This window comes from Balaenoptera ricei, chromosome 10, assembly GCF_028023285.1.
Source record: "Balaenoptera ricei isolate mBalRic1 chromosome 10, mBalRic1.hap2, whole genome shotgun sequence".
NCBI classification, from domain to species: Eukaryota; Metazoa; Chordata; class Mammalia; order Artiodactyla; family Balaenopteridae; genus Balaenoptera; species Balaenoptera ricei.
Window position 1 is genome coordinate 26,882,245 of NC_082648.1, and position 19,391 is coordinate 26,901,635.

The 19,391-nt window shown below is 40.1% G+C and overlaps 1 non-coding gene across 1 annotated transcript; it reads left to right on the plus strand.

The window, feature by feature from the left end:
* The first annotated feature begins 18,962 nt into the window (after positions 1-18,962).
* On the plus strand, positions 18,963-19,103 carry LOC132373840 (U4 spliceosomal RNA). Its single transcript, XR_009505500.1, has one exon. It is a non-coding gene; the product is annotated as a U4 spliceosomal RNA (small nuclear RNA).
* Positions 19,104-19,391: the final 288 nt, after the last annotated feature.

Below are 19,391 nucleotides of genomic sequence, written 5' to 3' on the forward strand. Positions count from 1 at the left end.
CAATGTCCTGATCTAGGCTCTCCCACCTCAGAGGCTCAAGCCTGACACCAGGCCAGAGCACCAAGTCAGCCACACAGCTCAGAAAGAAAGGGAGAAAAAAGAAAGAAAAAAAAATACATCCATTTCTCTGCACTGCCCCCAAGAAGCCTTCTTCATGTTATATATCTCTGCTTGAAGATTGGGAAAACCATGTCTCTCTTTACTGGCATAGTACTCTGAAGATTCTTTCCTCTGCCTGCAATGTTGTCCTCACAGTGTTGTCCTGGCTGCTGCCCTGGCAACCTTGAACTGGAGGTCCTTTGGGAACGCAGTCCAAGGGCATCCGGACCTGTCTGGTCCAGTGACAGCATGGAGGTTACCCTTTCCTGGCACATCCCCATGGTGCAGTACACGTCGCATTGGCACAGGCAGCCAGGTGCTCTGTCTAAACCCCGTCAGGCTTCCCTGAGTCTTTGGTGGAAAGTGTGATGGCCCCAGCAGGTCTGTCCTAGGCCAAGAGGTGGAGGTGGCCTTCCTCTCACCCTGCCGCTCTCTACTGGGCTCCACAGAGCCACGTGCACCCGTCTATTGATTAATTTTTGTCAACAAATTTATATAGAAGCATCAACTAATACTTTTGTACAGTAGACATATACTTATCAGACATATCTACCAAAGCTAGCGTGGAAATCAGTTTCTTGGAGTTGGAATAATATGAGGATGATAGGGAATGTGTCCCCATGAAAAAGTCCATCTGTACTGAGGTAGAACATCACCAATTTACAGAGGAAAGCAGGTTAGAGAAATGGAGGTAAAAAGAAACAGAAAGAGTGTTTGCAAGAGCAATTTCAAACTGTAATACTGGTTAAGTTCTGGGTTTATGAAATATCTGAAACTAGATCTATCCATGGAATTTCCAGTGTAATAAACCAATACATTGGCCTTGTAATTAAACTACTTTGACTTGGATTTCTGTCATTCGCAAATGAAAGAATCCCATTAAATACCGATTCATCTTCCATGTGGGAAGTTCTTTGAAGTGAGCTTGAAGGTATTTTAGCAACATACAAGTTAAAGAAGACATCTGCATTCATTAAAAGGTTGGTAATACTGAGCAAAACATAGGGGGTAAACATAATTACCCATAGATGTGGCTATCTACCAATGAGAACGAGAGAGATAATCTTGCAGAAGTGTTCTACTGAACCAGTGTTCTAGAGCAAACGTCCTCTTGTCTTACAGTTCAGATATTCAAGAAGAAAAATTTAAGTTATCTCTGGTATGCAGAAAGCTTAGATAGCTTCAGAAGTTGGTCATATCTCTTTACAAATGTTATTGAAAATGCTTACAATATTTTTAAAAATTTCACAGTGGTTTTTACAACAATTTACAGAATACATAGCAAATAGTACACTCTGCTAAATCAATGTTAAATCTTTTTTTTTAAATGTTAAGATTCATTTTAAAATATTAAAAACTTGGAGCCCTACTTAACACATATCTTTTCATTCCCTGGTTGACTGGTTAAAGATTACCCTTTATGACCAAAATGATGTAAATAATTTAAATTTCTTTTTTTTAAAATTTTATTTATTTAATTAATTTATTTTTGGCTGCGTTGGGTCTTCGTTGCTGCATGTGGACTTTCTCTAGTTGCAGCAAGTGGGAGCTACTCTTTGTTGTGGTGCGTGGGCTTCTCATTGCGGTGGCTTCTCTTGTTGGGGAGCACAGGCTCTAGGTGCACGGGCTTCAGTAGTTGTGGCATGCGGGCTCAGTAGTTGTGGCTCACGGGCTTAGTTGCTCCATGGCATGTGGGATCTTCCCAGACCAGGGCTCAAGCCCATGTCCCCTGCATTGGCAGGAAGATTCTTAACCACTGCACCACCAAGGAAGACCAATTTAACTTTCTTTTTTTTTTTTTAATTTATTTATTTAATTTATTTTTATTTTTGACTGTGTTTGGTCTTCGTTGCTGGGTTCAGGCTTTCTCTAGCTGTGGCTAGCAGGGCTACTCTTCGTTGCAGTGAGCAGATTTCGTATTGTGGTGGCTTCTCTTGTTGCGGAGCACAGGCTCTAGGCACGCGGGCTTCGGTAGTTGCCACAAGCAGGCTCAGTAGTTGTGGCTCACAGGCTCTAGGGCGCAGGCTCAGCAGTTGTGGTGCACGGGCTTAGTTGCTCTGCGGCACATGGGATCTTCCCAGACCAGGGCTCGAACCCATGTCCCCTGCATTGGCAGGGGGATTCTTAACCACTGTACCACCAGGGAAGTCCCTAATGGTCTTTTAACAAGTAAATTTCTAACCAACAGGACGTGATCTCTTCTCAAGTGAAAATTATTAAAACACTGTATATTTCTGTGATAAGAAAATGTGATTATGATATAAAAGCCTCTTTTTCCTGAAATGAGCATTTCTTCTTAGTCTCTACAAGGTATTTTAGGTAAGCTAACTGCAAAGCAAATAGCCACCAGTAAAATGCCAGAGAAAGAGATGTATCATTCACCTCTCATTATATGCACAGTCCTTAAAAACAACCCCCAAACATATTAAAATCATCTTGGTAACTCACAGTTGAACTGGGAAGATTTCTTTAGTGAACAAGTCTTAATGAAGAGGGTTCACCAACCTAGAGCTATCCACGAGAGTCTTGACATCAGATTTAAGATACCCCAGTGGTTACCGATTTCTTTTGTTTACTGTTTCTGTGGTATACCTTTTTCTAGATGTTTGCTTTTAACTTGCCTATATTGTTAAATTTATATTGGATATCTTTGGGCAACATAAGGTTAGATCATGTGTCTATTCTGATAATCTCTGTCTTTTAATTGGTGTGTTTAATGGATTTATATTTAAAGAAAATACTGGTATGCTTGGATTTTAGTCTGTTATTTAATTACATTTTCTGTTTGTGTCCCCTTTTTCATTCCTTTGCTCCCCTTTCTTGCTTTATTTTGGGTTATTTGAATATTTTTCATATTCCATTTTAATTCATTTATTGTTTTTTTCACTATTGTCTCAGTATTTTTTTTTTTAGTTGAAGCTAAAGTGATTACAATATTCATATATATATTTTCGCAGTCTACTTAGGATACCTATTTTACCATTTCTAATGGAACGTAGCCACCTTATCACTATTCAGGTCTTTTCATTCTCTTCCCTCTGTCTTGTAGGTGTCTTATGTATTATATCTACATATTGTATATTGAAAACCCATTGGATGATGGTATGGTTTCCAGTTCATGGGTAGTGCAAATACCTTGTAATAACAAAATATCCCTGACTCCATCTTCCCACCCCTTGTAATATTACTGTCATTATTTCAATTATACATAAGCATAGATCTATAGATACAGATATAGATATATAGATAATTAATAAGTTGTTGTTATTATTAAAACAAAAATACCCCAGTGGTGTATCTAGAGGTCTTATGAGCATCAGAAGGAAAGGAATTCCATCTTCTCCTAAATATCATATTTTAGGATATGAAGAGAAGGAGATTAAAAATGGTCCACATTGGGAATTCCCTGGTGGTCCAATGGGTAAGACTTCACACTCCCAGTGCAGGGGGCCTGGGTTCATTCCTTGGTCAGGGAACTAGATCCCACACGCATGCCACAACTCAGAAGTCCGAATACCGCAACTGAGTCCTCATGCTGCAAATAAAGATCCCTCATGCTGCGACTAAGACACTGCGCAGCCAAAATAAATAAATAAATAAATATATTTTAAAAATGGTCCACATTGTGAAACTTATGCAACTTTACCTGCAATGCATATTATGAAAAGTCTTGACCACCCAGTACTTAGTATATGCCTGGGATATGGCTGACTTCCAACCACCTGGGGATCACCGATCTCTTCCTCCTTCCCACCACCTCCTGCTGCCTGTCTCTTAGTCCTTATTACTACCACCCCCACCCCCAAAGAGAGCCCACGCTCCTTGGTCTACCAAGTCTCCTCGCCCTTCAGATCTCTGAGTCCTTCTCAAACTAACTTATGGAGGTCCTGCCTTTCAAGAGCCTCAGGATACCCAGTCATTTTCCAAGAGCTGATTGTGTGCAGAACTCTTTTAAGAACATCTGGGTGGGACAAACCACATTGAGTAAAGTGAATACCTTCGATCTTCACCTCCTTCTCAACCCCTAGCATCCACACCTGCAAATTCATGTTCTGATTGAAATAAACATCAAGAGCAACTTTGGAGGAATTCCCTGATGATCCAGTGATTAGGACTCCATGCTTCCACTGCAGGGGGCAACGGTTTGATTCCTCGTTGGGGAACTAAGATCCCGCATGCCATGTGGTGTGGACAAAAAAAAAAAGAGGAGTCTTGGAGAAAAAAAAAAGGTGGATGCAGGAAAGGTTTTGTTCACTGAGAGTACGCTTTCATGCCACAGTGATTTTTGCTGGCAGCTGGCTTCATTTCCTTGTTTCCTTCCCCCAGCACAAGTATGGCATTCTAGTCACTATCTCTCTGGATGTTTCAAAAGGCCCATTTTTTTGCCCTTTGAATTCGTGGAATAAAAAACACATTGTAGGCAGGGATCATAATTTACTTTTTTAATTGGGGACCATAACTTTTGCTTCTTATTGTCACCTTATGGGAACACAGCAAGGAAGTGCCTACACTTCTCTTTAAAAAAAATCTCATACTTTCCAACAATTTCAATTGTTGAAAACTCTCATACCAAGTGCTGCTAATTTCCTCAATATAAAAACACTATGGGCAACAAACTTAAAGTGTTCAGTCAGAATATTTTGGCAGAAGTTACAGCAAAATGGATGGACCTAGAGATTATCATACTAAGTGAATAAGTAAGAAAGAGAAAGACAAGCACCACATGATATCATTTATATGTGGAATCTAAAATATGACACAAAAAAACTTACCTATGAAACAGAAACAGACTCACAGACATAGAGAACAGACTTGTGGTTGCCAAGGGGGAGTGGGAGTGGGGAAGGGGTGGATTGGGAATTTGGGATTAGCAGATGCAAACTATTATATATAGAATGGATAAACAACAAGGTCTTACTGTATAGCACAGGGAACTATATTCAATATCCTGTAATAAGCCATAATGGAAAAGAATATGAAAAAAGAATATATATATATATACACACAAACACATATATTTATATATGTATATATAACTGAATCACTTTGCTGTACTGCAGAAATTAATACAACCTTGTAAATCAACTATACTTCAATAAAATAAAAAAAGAATATTTTGGCAGAAAGGCAATGATACATGGTATATTAGACAGTGATCTTGTGCTAACTGAGGAGGTAAGAAAGATTCAAATCTCTTATAATTTATTTTAAAGATGGCCTACTATATTAGGTATTAGAAATTTGTCTTAAATATTACTGTTTGCATAAAAAGGGGAGTAAAGAAAGAATGTATATGTAATTTCTTTTGTCTGGATATCAATGTAAGTATAACAAAAACACCAATAATATTAGCTGTCTAAGGAAAGGTTATTTAGTGATTGATGGGTTGGTACAATACTTTGGATTTTAGTGCAGTAAATATTCATTCCCTTCCCCATTCTACTGTGGGAAGATTTTAATTTTTAAGCTTGGCCATATGACTTGCTTTGGCTGATGGAAAACTAGTGAGGCTGAACACAAGTTCATGTGCCCTACACACAGTGAGGCTAAACAAACTGAACTGTCAGAGTTTGGAGCAGAGAAAGGTTTATTGCAGGGCCAGTCAAGGAGAAGGCGGCTTGTGCTCAAAACAACCCAAACTCTCCAGTGAATTTTCAGGGAAGAGTTTTTATAGGCAAAATTTGGGGTGAGGGCTGGTGGGTGACTTTCTTCTGATTGGTTGGTGATGAGGTAACAGGGTGGTGTTCCAGGAATCTTGTGCTCAGCCTAAAGTTACCTTCCTCCACTGCTTTATCACTGAACTATTGTTTCTTGACTGCTCCTCCTTTGTTTCTGCATTCCCTCCCTTCCCTAATTAGTCACTGTTTGAGTCTGCCCTTTGGAACTCAGGGAAGGTCTAGGAGGCTAAAGCCTTTTTCCTGCAAACAAGAAATGGGGACACAGAAAGGTTTTTGGACTTGAGAGGGCCCTGTTTGGTTTCACTAGCAAACAGACATGAGCAGAGGCCTTAAATATGTTTGACTTGGTTCTTGTAGTCCTGATATTTGCCTTAAGAACATGCCCCGGGCTTCCCTGGTGGCTCAGTGGTTAAGAATCTGCCTGCCAATGCAGGGGACACAGGTTCGAGCCCTGGTCTGCGAAGATCCCACATGCCACAGAGCAACTAAGCCTGTGAACCATAACTACCGAGCCTGTGTTCTAGGGGCTGCGAGCCACAACTACTGGGAGCCAAAACTACTGAAGCCCACGTGCCTAGAGCCACCACAATGAGAAGCCCACACACTGCAACGAAGAGTAGCCCCCACTCGCTGCAACTAGAGAAAGTCTGCATGTGACAGCAAAGACCCAATGCAGCCAAAAGTAAAATAAATATTTACTAAAAAAAAAAAGCAAAAGAACATGCCCCAACAGCACTTCCCCTTCAGACTAGGTTCCAGGACAAGACTTGAGGAACAGACATGATCCTTACCTGAATCTTGGAGCCCAGGCAGCCAAGCACCAGTGTGAAGCAGAGTTATCCACTGACCCACAGACCAGCAAACAAGAAAAGTAAGTGATTGTTGTAAGTCACTGGGTTTTGGTGTTTTTTTAATACAGGATTATTGTGGCACTAGCTGACTCGTGGAGTTGGGAAGGAAATTTTTTACTCAATATTCTTTTGTAATTTTTGCATTTTGAACCATGTGAATACACTATTTTTTTTTAATTTAAATACATCCTGTCATGCACGTATGCCAAAATGACTCAGGATATAGATAAGGGTAATCTTCATAATGTTAAATGGTTTCTTTGTATCCATGTCTTTCATTTCCTTATCTTGGACCCAAGATGGTGTTTGTGAGGGAATAAGTATGAAAAGGATCTTTTTAAAGTATCCAGGCAATGTCTTTAAAATTCTGTGGGACAACTATACTCCAATAAAAATTTTTTAAAAATTTTGTTTAATTCTGAGGGAATTTCATTTTCAACATAAAATTCTGTACCTAGCTGAATGTTCAATCCAGTGTGAAGGTAGAACAAAGTAATTTTCACTAATTGCCCCAGTTAGAGCTACAGAATTAGTTTACGACTTTTTAAAAATTATTATTCAAAATGACTTTCACCACTTCACATACCTGGATGGCTACAATTTTTTTTAAAAAAGGAAAATAACAAATGTTGGTGAAAATGTGGAGAAATTGCTATACATTGCTGATAGGCATGTAAAATAGTATAGCCAACACAAAAAAAGTTTGGGCAGTTCCTTAAAAAGCTAAACGTAGAATTACCTTATGACTCAGCAATTCTACTATACCCAAAGGAACTGAAAGCAGGGACTTAACCAGATACTTGTATACCAATATTCATTGCATTATTCACATTAGCCAAAAGGTGGAAACAATTCAAATGTCCATGAGGGGACTTCCCTGGTGGTCCAGTGGCTAAGACTCCACCCTCCCAATGCAGGGGCCCTGGGATCGATCCCTGGTCAGGGAACTAGATCCTGCATGCCGCAACTAAGAACTTGCATGTCGCAACTGAAGATCCCGCACGCGGCAACAAAGATCCCATGTGCCACAACTAAGACCCAACGCAGCCAAATAAATAAATAAATAAATATTAAAAACAAAAAACAAATGTCTGTCAACAAATGAATGGATAAATAAAATATGGTATATACGTCAATGGAGTATTATTCAACCTTAAAAAGGAATGAAGTTCTGACACATGCTACAAAGTTGCATGAACCTTGAAAACATTATGCTAACTGAAATAAGCCAGATACAAAAAGGTAAATATTATATGATTCTACTTACATGAAACATCTAGAATGGGCACATTCGTACAGACAAAAAGTAAGCTAGAGGTTACCAGATGCTGGAGGGAGGGGGTGGGGAGTTATTGCTTAATGGTTAGAGTTTCTGTTTGAGATGATGAAAAAGTTATGGAACTAGATAGGGATAATGGTACAACATTGTGGGTGTAATTAATACCACTGAATTATATACTTAACATTGTTAAAATGGCAAATTTTATGTTATATATATTTTAACTACAATTTTAAAAAACAATAATGTAATATTCCAAAAACCACTAAATTATATACACTTAGGTGAATTGTATGGTGTATGAATTATATTCACAAAGCTGCTTAGAAAAAAAGGACATTCACAATCTCAACCTTGCTGAAAAAGAGACAACTCTGCATGTGCTAGTAAGAACAGTTAGGACACAGGGTAAGTTTGACATATAATTATGTAGTAAGTATACATGCCAGTTAGCCCACCTTGAGATCTGAAAAACAATAAAGGAAATACAAAACCAGAAATTGAGGGTGAAACTGTTGTTCCTCAGGTCAACTGACTGCTAGAAAAATTTATTAATCAGGCAAACCTTTATTTGTTAGACTTACTGCAGTAAGGAAGAATACCACTTTGATAGAGTCTCAGTAATGTTTCGGAAGAGTGAAGTCAGAGGAAGATATTTATAGGGTTTTGGAGTCTTGAGTTCAAGTGGCTTAGATGGATCTTTCAAGAAGGAAAATTGACTGGGATTGGACAAAGTTTGTGACTTAATAGTTTAGGATTTGTGGATACAGTGAGATGAGGGCCTTGCAGTGAGACTTGATAAGTCAACTATTACTTGATAAGTAAGTTTTTTGTCCAGGTGGGTGATCTATTGTCCTAACAGAAGAGCTGTTTGCCTAGAAGAACAAATTGCTTACTTAGATAAAATTAGCTTTGAAAAAATTTCCCCAAATGGATAGTAAAGTTATTTATTGATTTATCATCTTATCTTTCTGGAAAAAATTTCCTGAGGCAAATGTGAACAATCTTTATAGAGAGAGTTCTAGTCACTCACTTTACCCTATTTCTTTCTTAGTCTAGATCGGTGATTGGCAAACTATAGCCTGTGAACCAAATCTGACCCTCTGAATATTTTTGTACAACCCGTAAGCTAAAAATGGTTTTTACATTTTTAAATAGTTGGAAAATTAAAAGGAGAATAATACTTCATGACACATGAAAATTATAAGAAAATCAAATTTCAGTGTCTATAAATAAAGTTTTATTGGAATACTGACACACCATTCATTTATGTATTGTCTATGGCTGCTTTCACGCTACAAGGACAGAGCTGAGTAGTTAACAGAGATTGTATGGTCTGCCAAGCCTAAAATATTAACTATCTGGATACTGATAGAAATAACTTGCTGACGCCTTCTCTGGTTGAAGAACAGGAGGCATATTACCAAAGGGTGATCTAGCCATTTGAAGAAGGAAGGAAGATGGAAATGTACATATTGAAAAGTAGGAAGAAGAAGAGTTAAAGAAATTCATCTAGGACTTCCCTGGTGGCACAGTGGTTAAGAATCCACCTGCCAATGCAGGGGACACGGATTCAAGCCCTGGTCTGGGAAGATCCCACATGCCGTGGAGCAGCTAAGCCCGTGTGCCACAACTACTGAAGCCCGTGCACCTAGAGCCCTGCTCCTCAATAAAGACAAGCCACCAAAATGAGAAGCCCGCACACCACAATGAGGAGTAGCCCCCACTTGCCGCAACTAGAGAAAGCTCACACACAAAAACAAAGACCTAATGCAGCCAAAAATAAATTAATTAATTTTTTAAAAAAAGAAAGAAATTCATCTAGTTCTGACTAGGTAATGAAATCAAAGGCAACTGGACCAAAGATAGTCTGCTCATGTATGAGCACAAAGCTGATAGGAAGACACCTTAAAGAAAAATGTCTTTTCAGGACTTCCCTGGCAGGGCAATGGTTAAGACTCTGCACTCCCAATGCAGGGGGCACAGGTTCATTTTTTTTTTGCTGCACGGCCAAAAAAAAAATTTTTAAATGTCTTTCAAATACAAAAAACACAGCAAATTAAAACCAAGTCTTACATAACTTTAGATTAGAAACACAGCACTTTTCAGTAGTTCTCTGCATTGGTGGGCAAACACATAACAAATGTAAACATTTGTTTCTGCTGGGGAAGGAGGATGGTTAATAGAAATATTTTCCAATTTATTTTTCACACACACGTACCTACTTGCACAAATTCACAGTCACCAAAAAATGCTCTCTCCCCAAACAAAACCAGAAATTATAATAATAAAATAATCCCTTAAGCCATATCTACATTTTGTATTTAAGCAAACAAAGATCCTAGGAGTAAAAGCAAAATGTAAAGTCAATTGAAAAAAAAAGATAAGCAAACAGCATTATTAAATACAAAATATTCCTATTACATAAGTATTAGTGGATGATGTTCTCTGCTTCTCTACAACTTTGGAACCATATTACTGACCTGTTAAATCTACTCCATGTGAGCTCCAAGAACCAGAAAAGACCTTATTATCATTCTTTGACGTCACATCAAAAATTTCTGGGGTATCTAGACTGAGAGACTGTATACACAAACAGACAATAGGCAGACTACACATAAAAATAGAACTCTGACCCACAGTCTGCAGCAAACAGCCTGGGAAGTCAAACAAATACATACAACTCAGACTTGTAGGAAGTCAGACAACTATCTCTAGCAAACAGTCCAGGAAGCTAAACAAAAACCTCTGTAACAATTGGCCCAAAATGTCTAGGGCTTGATTAATATCTGATAGCTTTCCGAATTTTTGCCCCTGCTTCCAACTTAGGACCAAGTAGAGAAAGCCAAATATGCACCCCTAACCAATCACCTAGGATGCTCCACTTCTAGTTAGTCCACCTGCAACTCCCCTACACCAGCACCCTCCAATCAGAGCACATCCAAAGCTTTTCCTTTTCTCCACTATAAAGCTTTCCCACTCCTCTGGCTGCCTTTGAGTTTCTTTCACAACACAATGATGGTGGCTGACTTTTTTGCTGTAGCTGTTAAGAATAAATAGCCTTTGCTTATTCTCATTTGGGTTGTCTTTGTTTATTTCTGCAAGACCATTATTACCTTCATCATCAGTATCTTCTAGTTTTAATCCTTTGCTATTCAACACTTCCTGTGGGAAAGACTGTTTGGCTAACAACATTCTAGGACAGGCAACATTGCCAGTGCCCAGCTGACTTTATTCTCCAGGGAACGTTTCTGAGACCACTCTGGTCTTTGTATAATGAGTAATTATAAAGGAGTTAAAGAAGAAAGCCTGGGGCCTGGGTTTCCCCCTTCATCTTTAATTAGGTTTCTCTCTTCCACTCCAGTAATAGTCCTTACAGATATTTTAAAAAAGAAAACTCTGAAGCTTTTTGTCATCAGCTGTTAATATTCTATACACCACCTTTGTGCAAGGTAAGGTGTACCGGCTCCACTCTAGATGTGTGCAGGAAGCCTGTCTACTTTTTCTGGATTCATGTTGTTGGTCAACCTGAAGCAGGAGGCTCTTTTCAACACTAGCAGGTGGCAAGAGCAAAATGGCTGCTTTAAAGTAGACAGAAAAAGGAAGCAATTGGCAGTTGGTTTTAAGAAAACGAGCTTCTATATGTTCAACTTCTGTGTATCTGATCCGAGGTTGGTTGAATACGCAGATGTGGAACCTGCAGATGTGGAGGGCCGACCGTGAGGGACTTCAGCACCTGTGGGCTTTGGTATCTGCAGGGGGCCAGGAACCAATTCCCCATGGATACTGAAGAATGACTGTACTTTTCCTTAAACTAGATCTGCCTGAGAACTTGCCTGTAGTCAAGACATCAGGCTGGTTCTTGGATGTTATACATGTCCTACCTTTCCAGCTCCCCTTTCACATCCGCTCTTCTCCCAATACATGAACCTACTAGGGTGTATTGCTTGTGGCAGAGGAAGGCTCCAGGGTCCCAGGAAAGATAAGCCTCAAAGCACAGCGTCAGCTATTGAGAAAGTGAATGACTCTAATGATGGAGTAATACATCCCTCTCAAGTCAGATGTTTCCAAATTCTTTGCTTTCAAGAAAATTGAAGGAGGATATAAAGAAGTTGACAGCCAAAATTACATTAAAAATCAACATTTGGGAAATCCCTGGTGGTCCAGTGATTAGGATACCGTGCTTTCACTGCTGAGGGCATGGGTTCAATCCCTGGTCAGGGAACTAAGATCCTGCAAGCTGCAGGGTGCGGCCAAAAAGAAAAAGGAAAAGAAAAGAAATCAACATTTGATGATTGATAACAATTACTGTCATGTACCTCAGAAATATTTCAGATAAACGAATGATATCACTACAATAAAATCCCTTTCATTCCCATTTCCTCATTTATACTATGAGGTGTCAAGAACAAACCCAGACTAGGTAACGAGACACTTTTTTTCAAAAAGACTATTTTATTGGAGGAGGAAGATATTGCAGAAGAGAGAACACTCTGCCAGAGTAAACAAGCTCAGCAGGAACAGGGTGTGGGCGAATGCAATCAGCAGATTAGCACCCTGAGCATGGGGCACAATTGGACAGTTTTTCATTGCAGTCAACCAATCCTGGTAATGCCATTAAGGACGTTGTTCCACATTACAATGCTTGTTTAAGCTCAAGGGTTCACCAAAGTTTAGGAGCCCAGAGGAAGGAGAGAAGCCCAACTAAAGTTTGGTCAAATCAGGTTGTTACTGGACTCAACAGGTCCTTTGGTTGGGGTGCATAGTCAACGAACACACGAAGTACTTTTGATCAAAGCAGAAGCATGTATTACTTGTGACAAGAAAGGCGGCAGGGAGATAGCTTTCAAAGCACTGTCTCTCTGAACAGCAAGATCAGTGAAGTTTTAATCTAAGGGAGCATGCATATTCACTGAAGGGCGCGAGTGATCTTCCATGTAGAGGTGAAGTTCTAGATGCGCTTGCGCAGTGTGACAACAGGCTTAGGCGTTGCATATTCAAAACATGGAGGCAATCCCCGCCCTTAAGGTGGAGATTTTAGCATTAAAATGAGGCAAAGGTTACTCTAGGTTAACAAAATCCAGGCACCTAATTGAGTGAAGTCAATAGGGTCAGCAAAGGTCAGCATCATCAATCCTTAGGCTCCACTTCGCCTGGTGGTTGAGTGCTCCAGGGGGTTTGGATCCTGCAAAACAGCTCAAGAATGTACTTCAGGATGATCTTTACCTTTAAAACAGAACTGGGAGTCCTTGTGACTGATTTATTGTATCCACTATGGTTAATGCTCTAGCCTGATAATAGTCATTTGTTCCTGAATTCTTTGTTCTTTCAGAAGTCCAGTGGGATGGAGTAACTGCTTAAGCTAAAGCCAACCAGCTTTGTTCTTTCAAAATCATTAATTACTGAAATCTATTCTTTGTTCCATATGAAGACCTAGGAGGCCATAATTTACCCTTCCCCCAGCCATCAGTAAAGAGAAAACAGATGGGTTCTGAAATTCACTCTGAAATAACTTAAGCTTATCCAGCATATATTACTATTTCTCTTATTACCTGGTATTCTACTTCTGCAAGGTATTAACAAACTCTGACTTAAACCCACCCCTTCCTTATTACTGTCTTGCTAACAAGATTAGTGGCATTTTGTTTAGATTGGTCAGTGCAAACTGTTCAGCTAATCATTTATGAGATAAAGAATGGGAATTGGAGAGTCTGCCTCTGGCCTTATCATAGTGATGTGGACTGTAATGAAAAAGACCTTGAGTGGAGGCTCAGCTCTATAATATTTGCAAAAGTTTCTTCTCCACAAAAGGATAGAGGTAGTATCCACACTGATCCCATGATTCTAACTGGTCCTGTGAAGTTAATAAAAATAAGCTCCTCAAAAGCAGAGACCATGTGTGTTTTGTGTTTCCCTGGTACCTAGCTGGTACATGCTAAGGATCCTCAATAAATATTTACTGGGCTTCCCTGGTGGCACAGTGGTTAAGAATCCGCCTGCCAATGCAGGGAACACAGGTTCGAGCCCTGGTCTGGGAAGATCCCACATGCCGCGGAGCAACAGAGCCCATGGGCCACAACTACTGAGCCTGCGCTCTAGAGCCTGCGAGCCAAAACTACTGAGCCCACATGCCACAACTACTGAAGCCCGCGTGCCTAGAGCCTGTGCTCCGCAACAAGAGAAGCCACCGCAATGAGAAGCCCGTGCACTGCAATGAAGAGTAGGCCCGCTCGCCACAACTAGAGAAAGCCCGCGTGCAGCAACAAAGACCCAATGCAGCCAAAAATAAAAATTAATTAATTAAAAAAAAAAGCTAAAGCCTTTCACATATCAGTTTAAATAAATAAATAAATAAATATTTACTAATTTGAAGATTCCATAAGTCAGAAGAATCTCCTGCTTCTCCAACATACCTAGACCCTAAAAAGTGATGACTATAAGGGTCTTGGAAAGGTGTTTCTGTTGTGAGGATGTGGCATGTTTAGGTCTCACGCTATTAATTTATTTTCAATGTGTATCATCATCCCACCCTGCTCTCATAATGATAACTTAAGAGCTACTCTACCCCTTTTTCAGACCACAATGTCACAGGAAAATGGAGTCCAAAAATTGCTAACTTAATTAGGAATTGAAAGGATTAAGATGCATACTTACAAAGCCATTTTTTAAATTCTTTTTTTAAAGCCAGTTCTTAGTTCATACAAACTAGATATAATTACGGATGGTAATACAGAGAAGGAGACAGAGGGACGGCTTGATTGCAGGGGAAAGTGAGAGGAAATGGAGTTCTGGCAGGAAGAAGGATGGAGAAAAGTACCTTCCATAACAAAGACCAGAAAGGATAGAGGAAATGCCCCCACCACCCCAAACAAACACAGGATCTGAGGGTGATCCACTGTTCAACAGCTGTAGGCATTTACAGTCGCCCTAATTTGATGGTGAGGAACCTGGATGCCTTAGGTGGATGCCTGGAAGTGCAAAGAAAACCTCACCACCTTGAGAACAGCAGGAGGTAGGACTTTGCCAATGAGCACATGTTGGATTCTTTCCCCTTTTTGTCTTTCATGAATAAGGCTTCTATGACCATTTGTGTACAAGTTTTTGTGTGGATATGTTCTCATTTCCTTTGGGTATATATCTAGGAATGGAATTGCTGGGTCGTATGGTAACTATGTTTAACCTTTTGAGGATGTTGGAACCAGGGTGGGCCACCCCAAAATATATCTCAACGACATACTGATTATTTTGAATTAAAGTTACTTAAACAGTTACAGAAACAGTTGATGTAAGAGGGACACTTTGGCTCTTTTCTCTGACTCCTTGAAAGCAGGAAATAAATCGCCAATGTGATAGGTGCCCTCCCTTCACTGGGAGGTAGAAAGATATCCTTACCATCAAAGACAAGGAATTCAGGCAGAGAAGCATATATAGACAAACCTTGTTACTTCTTTACTCACCTACCACCCAAGCCCAAACTCTGCTTAAATTCCTTACTAATTAAACACCCAAACCTAAGTTTTTTTTTGTCCTTTCAAATTCTCACAAAGGTACTGTTTCCTTATATGAAAAGATATAAAAGTTGCCTGCTTTTGGTCACTCTCTGAGTATGATCTCCTGTGTACGTGAAATTAAATTGGTTTTTCTCCTGTTAATCTGTCTTGTGTCAATTTTATTATTTGTCCAGCCGCAAGAACTCAAGAAGGGTAGAGGGGGAAATTTCGCCCTCCCCAACAAGGAACTGCCAGGCTGTTATCCAAAGCAGATGCCCCATTTCATATTCTCAACAGCAACATGTCAGAGTTCCAATTTGTCCACATCTTCACCACACTTGCTGTCTGTCTTTTTTTTTTTTTTTAATTATTATTATTTATTTATTATTTTTATTTTTGGCTGTGTTGGGTCTTCGTTTCTGTGCGAGGGCTTTCTCCAGTTGCGGCGAGTGGGGGCCTCTTCATCGCGGTGCGCGGGCCTCTCACTATCGCGGCCTCTCTTGTTGCGGAGCAGAGGCTCCAGACGCTCAGGCTCAGTAGTTGTGGCTCACGGGCCCAGTTGCTCCGCGGCATGTGGGATCTTCCCAGACCAGGGCTCAAACCCGTGTCCCCTGCATTGGCAGGCAGATTCTCAACCACTACGCCACCAGGGAAGCCCCTGTCTGTCTTTTTGATTATGGCCATCCATCATAGGAAGCATGAAGTGGTATCTCATTGTGGTTTTGATTTGCATTCCCTTGATGGTTAATGATATTAATCATCTGTTCATGTGCATATTGGCCATTTATATATCTTCTCTGGAGAAATATCTATTCGGATCTTTTGTCCATTTTTAAGTGAGCTATTTATCTTTCTATTGTTGAGTTTTAAGATTTTTTAAAATATATTCTGGATATTAGTCCCTGGATATGATTTGCAAGTATTTTCTCACATTCTGTAGGTTGTCTTTTTACTTTCTTGATCATGTCCTTTGAAGCACAAACTTTTTAATTTTGATGAAGACAGAATTTCTTTGGTTGCTCGTGCTTTCAATGTCATATCTAAGAAATGACATTGCCTAACCCAAAGATTTATACTTAAGTTTACTTCAAAGAGTTTAGCTCTTACATTTAGGTCTTTGATCCATTTTGAGTCAATTTTTGTATGAGGGATATGAAGTGTTGGGGGGAAGAAGGATGAAGTAGGGTCCTAACATCATTACTTTGCATGTAGATTCAATTGTCCCAGCACCATTTGTTGAAAACACTATTCTTAATCATGATAAGTCTATTTGCCCTCCTCAAAAACAACAATAAAATTGTAACAAAATCAAATCGTTTTGGAAAAGGAGGCAGCCAGTTTTCCAATAGTGCTTGCTTGACATGGAAAACTCCCCAACTGTCAATGATAAATTTCCATAAGTTTATAAAAATGTGGATGAAAACAGTATCATCCTCACACGGTAAGGAGCACATGAGCTTATGAAAATTTAGCTCTTAGAACAACACCTGGCACATGCCAAGTGTTCAATAAATATTATGTATTGATATTAAAAAAAAAAAAGAAAACACTGTTCTTTCCCCCATTGAATTGTCTTACACCCTTGTTGAAAATCAAATGACCTATATTTTTCGTAAACTCTTTTCAGTGTCTCTATTTAAATGTGCAGTGTTTCCTAGTGGATCTTGACTGATACAGTAACTGGTACCAGAAGTGTTCCCAGGAAACATTCCTTCAAAAAGGGACTCTAGGATTAGGCTGCTAACATATTTGAGAAGCAATGGCTAACCCCCTTGCTGGAGGAGAGTGAACACTAATAAGCCACAGAATATAGTGGCATCATGATTACTCAAATATCAGTCGTAGCATAGGTTAATGTGCGGGTTGAAGGCACTGAGAGATCAAGTCACTATGGCATGCAGTTGTTGTGGGGACAATAGAAATTATAAAGATTTGGGAGATTTCTGGTGGCCCTACGAAGGGTAAAGGACAAATTGATTCAGAAACTGAGTAAAAGATTAAAAAACCTCCACAGCAGCTTTGAGTTTGCAGAGCCAATATAACTAAACATCAAGCACAGGGGCTAAATGTAATGGTTATAGAGTTGTAACAAAACTGAGACTTAACCCTGTCAGGATCTCTTTTGTAAAAGTAAAGACACTTGTGGGTAAGAGATAGACCCTGAGACATAAGATAGGCTCATTTTGGGGCTTCCCTGGTGGCGCAGTGGTTGAGAATCTGCCTGCCAATGCAGGGAACATGGGTTCGAGCCCTGGTCTGGGAAGATCCCACATGCCGCGGAGCAACTGGGCCCGTGAGCCACAGCTACTGAGCCTGCGCGTCTGGAGCCTGTGCTCCGCAATAGGAGAGGCTGCGATAGTGAGAGGCCCACGCACCGTGATGAAGAGTGGCCCCCGCTTGCCACAACTGGAGAAAGCCCTCGCACAGAGACGAAGATCCAACACAGCCAAAAATAAATAAATAAATATTTAAAAAAAAAAAAAAAAAAAGACCTTTACAGTGACATTGAGCCCACCCAGGATTTCCCCATCTCAATATTCTTTATCACATCTGTAAAATCTCTTGCCATTTAAGTAACATATTCCCAGGTTCCAAGGATTGGAACATGAACATCTTGGAGGGTCATTATTTTGCATAACATGGTTTTGAATTAGATTCAGCCAATGGGGGCCACTGACAAGAGAAGAGAGAGCATGAGGAGAATAAGTTTGAAGTATTTATTCCACTTGTTCCCTCCCTGCTGGTCGTTGCATCCTTTTCTGAAGGCCAAGGCTCCTATCCCGGGTCCCTTTCCTCCAACTTGAGCTACTTTCTTTGCATTCTAACAATTGCTCTTTCCCCTGGGCCTTTCGGGCCCAATGGTGGCAACCGCTCCAGGTTCTTACTAGCCCTGAGAAGCTTTACCATCCTTTCTTTTTTTTTTTTTTTTTTTAAATTTATTTTATTTATTTATTTATGGCTGTGTTGGGTCTTCGCCTCTGCACGAGGGCCCCCTCCAGCTGCGGCAAGTGGGGCCACTCTTCATCGCGGTGCGCGGGCCTCTCTTGTTGCGGAGCACAGGCTCCAGACGTGCAGGCTCAGTAATTGTGGTTCACGGGCCCAGTTGCTCCGCGGCACGCGGGATCCTCCCAGACCAGGGCACGAACCCATGTCCCCTGCATTGGCAGGCAGACCCCTAACCACTGCGCCACCAGGGAAGCCCTACCATCCTTTCTTGATTCCTCTTCATCCTGCACACACCATTACAAACAGTGCTTTTTTTGCTTCTCAATTACCCTGTCGTTTTGGAAGGAACTTGACTCAGAACAGCAGGGCAATGGTGAAACAACTATCTATGTTAAAATTATGGTGAAGATGATGATGTTGATTATCTACTTTTAGATAAAAAATTGTTCCCTCTTGGGGTACATAATCATTAGTCTAGGTTCTCTATATCTCCCTATAAAATATCTAGTTTGGCTTCCCTGTTTCAGCAACACATTTTATAGTCAACTCTAGTAACTGTTCAAAAATCATCTAGTATTTAAATATTCCAACCATTCCACTGCCTTCTTTAAAAACTTGTAGCTTTGCGCAGTGGCAGTATCAGAGCCAATGAGGTTTATCCAAGGTGCGATTATTGCTAATTGAAAACTTTTCCCAATACCCTGCTGGGACGACTTGAAAAATAGTCAGCATTGGCAATTTTTGACAGTTTCCACAGAATCTGAATTTAAAAACAAACAAAAACAAAAAACAACTTGTGATGCCACTTTCTCCATTGATGTGAAGTGATTTTCTACCACTTCTAAAACTACTTCTCATTATTCCCTGTATCCTTCCTACTGCCAGTTGGTTGAAAGCATTTATAAGGAGTAGATTTCCTTCCCAGTGCCTTTTCTGCCATAAGCAGGACTCTCTTCCCTCCTGTTTAACCACACTCAGAGTCTTCTTTTGCACTAAGACCCAAAGACTGAAAATTATCATTGTTCTATATGGAGCTTATTTTAACATG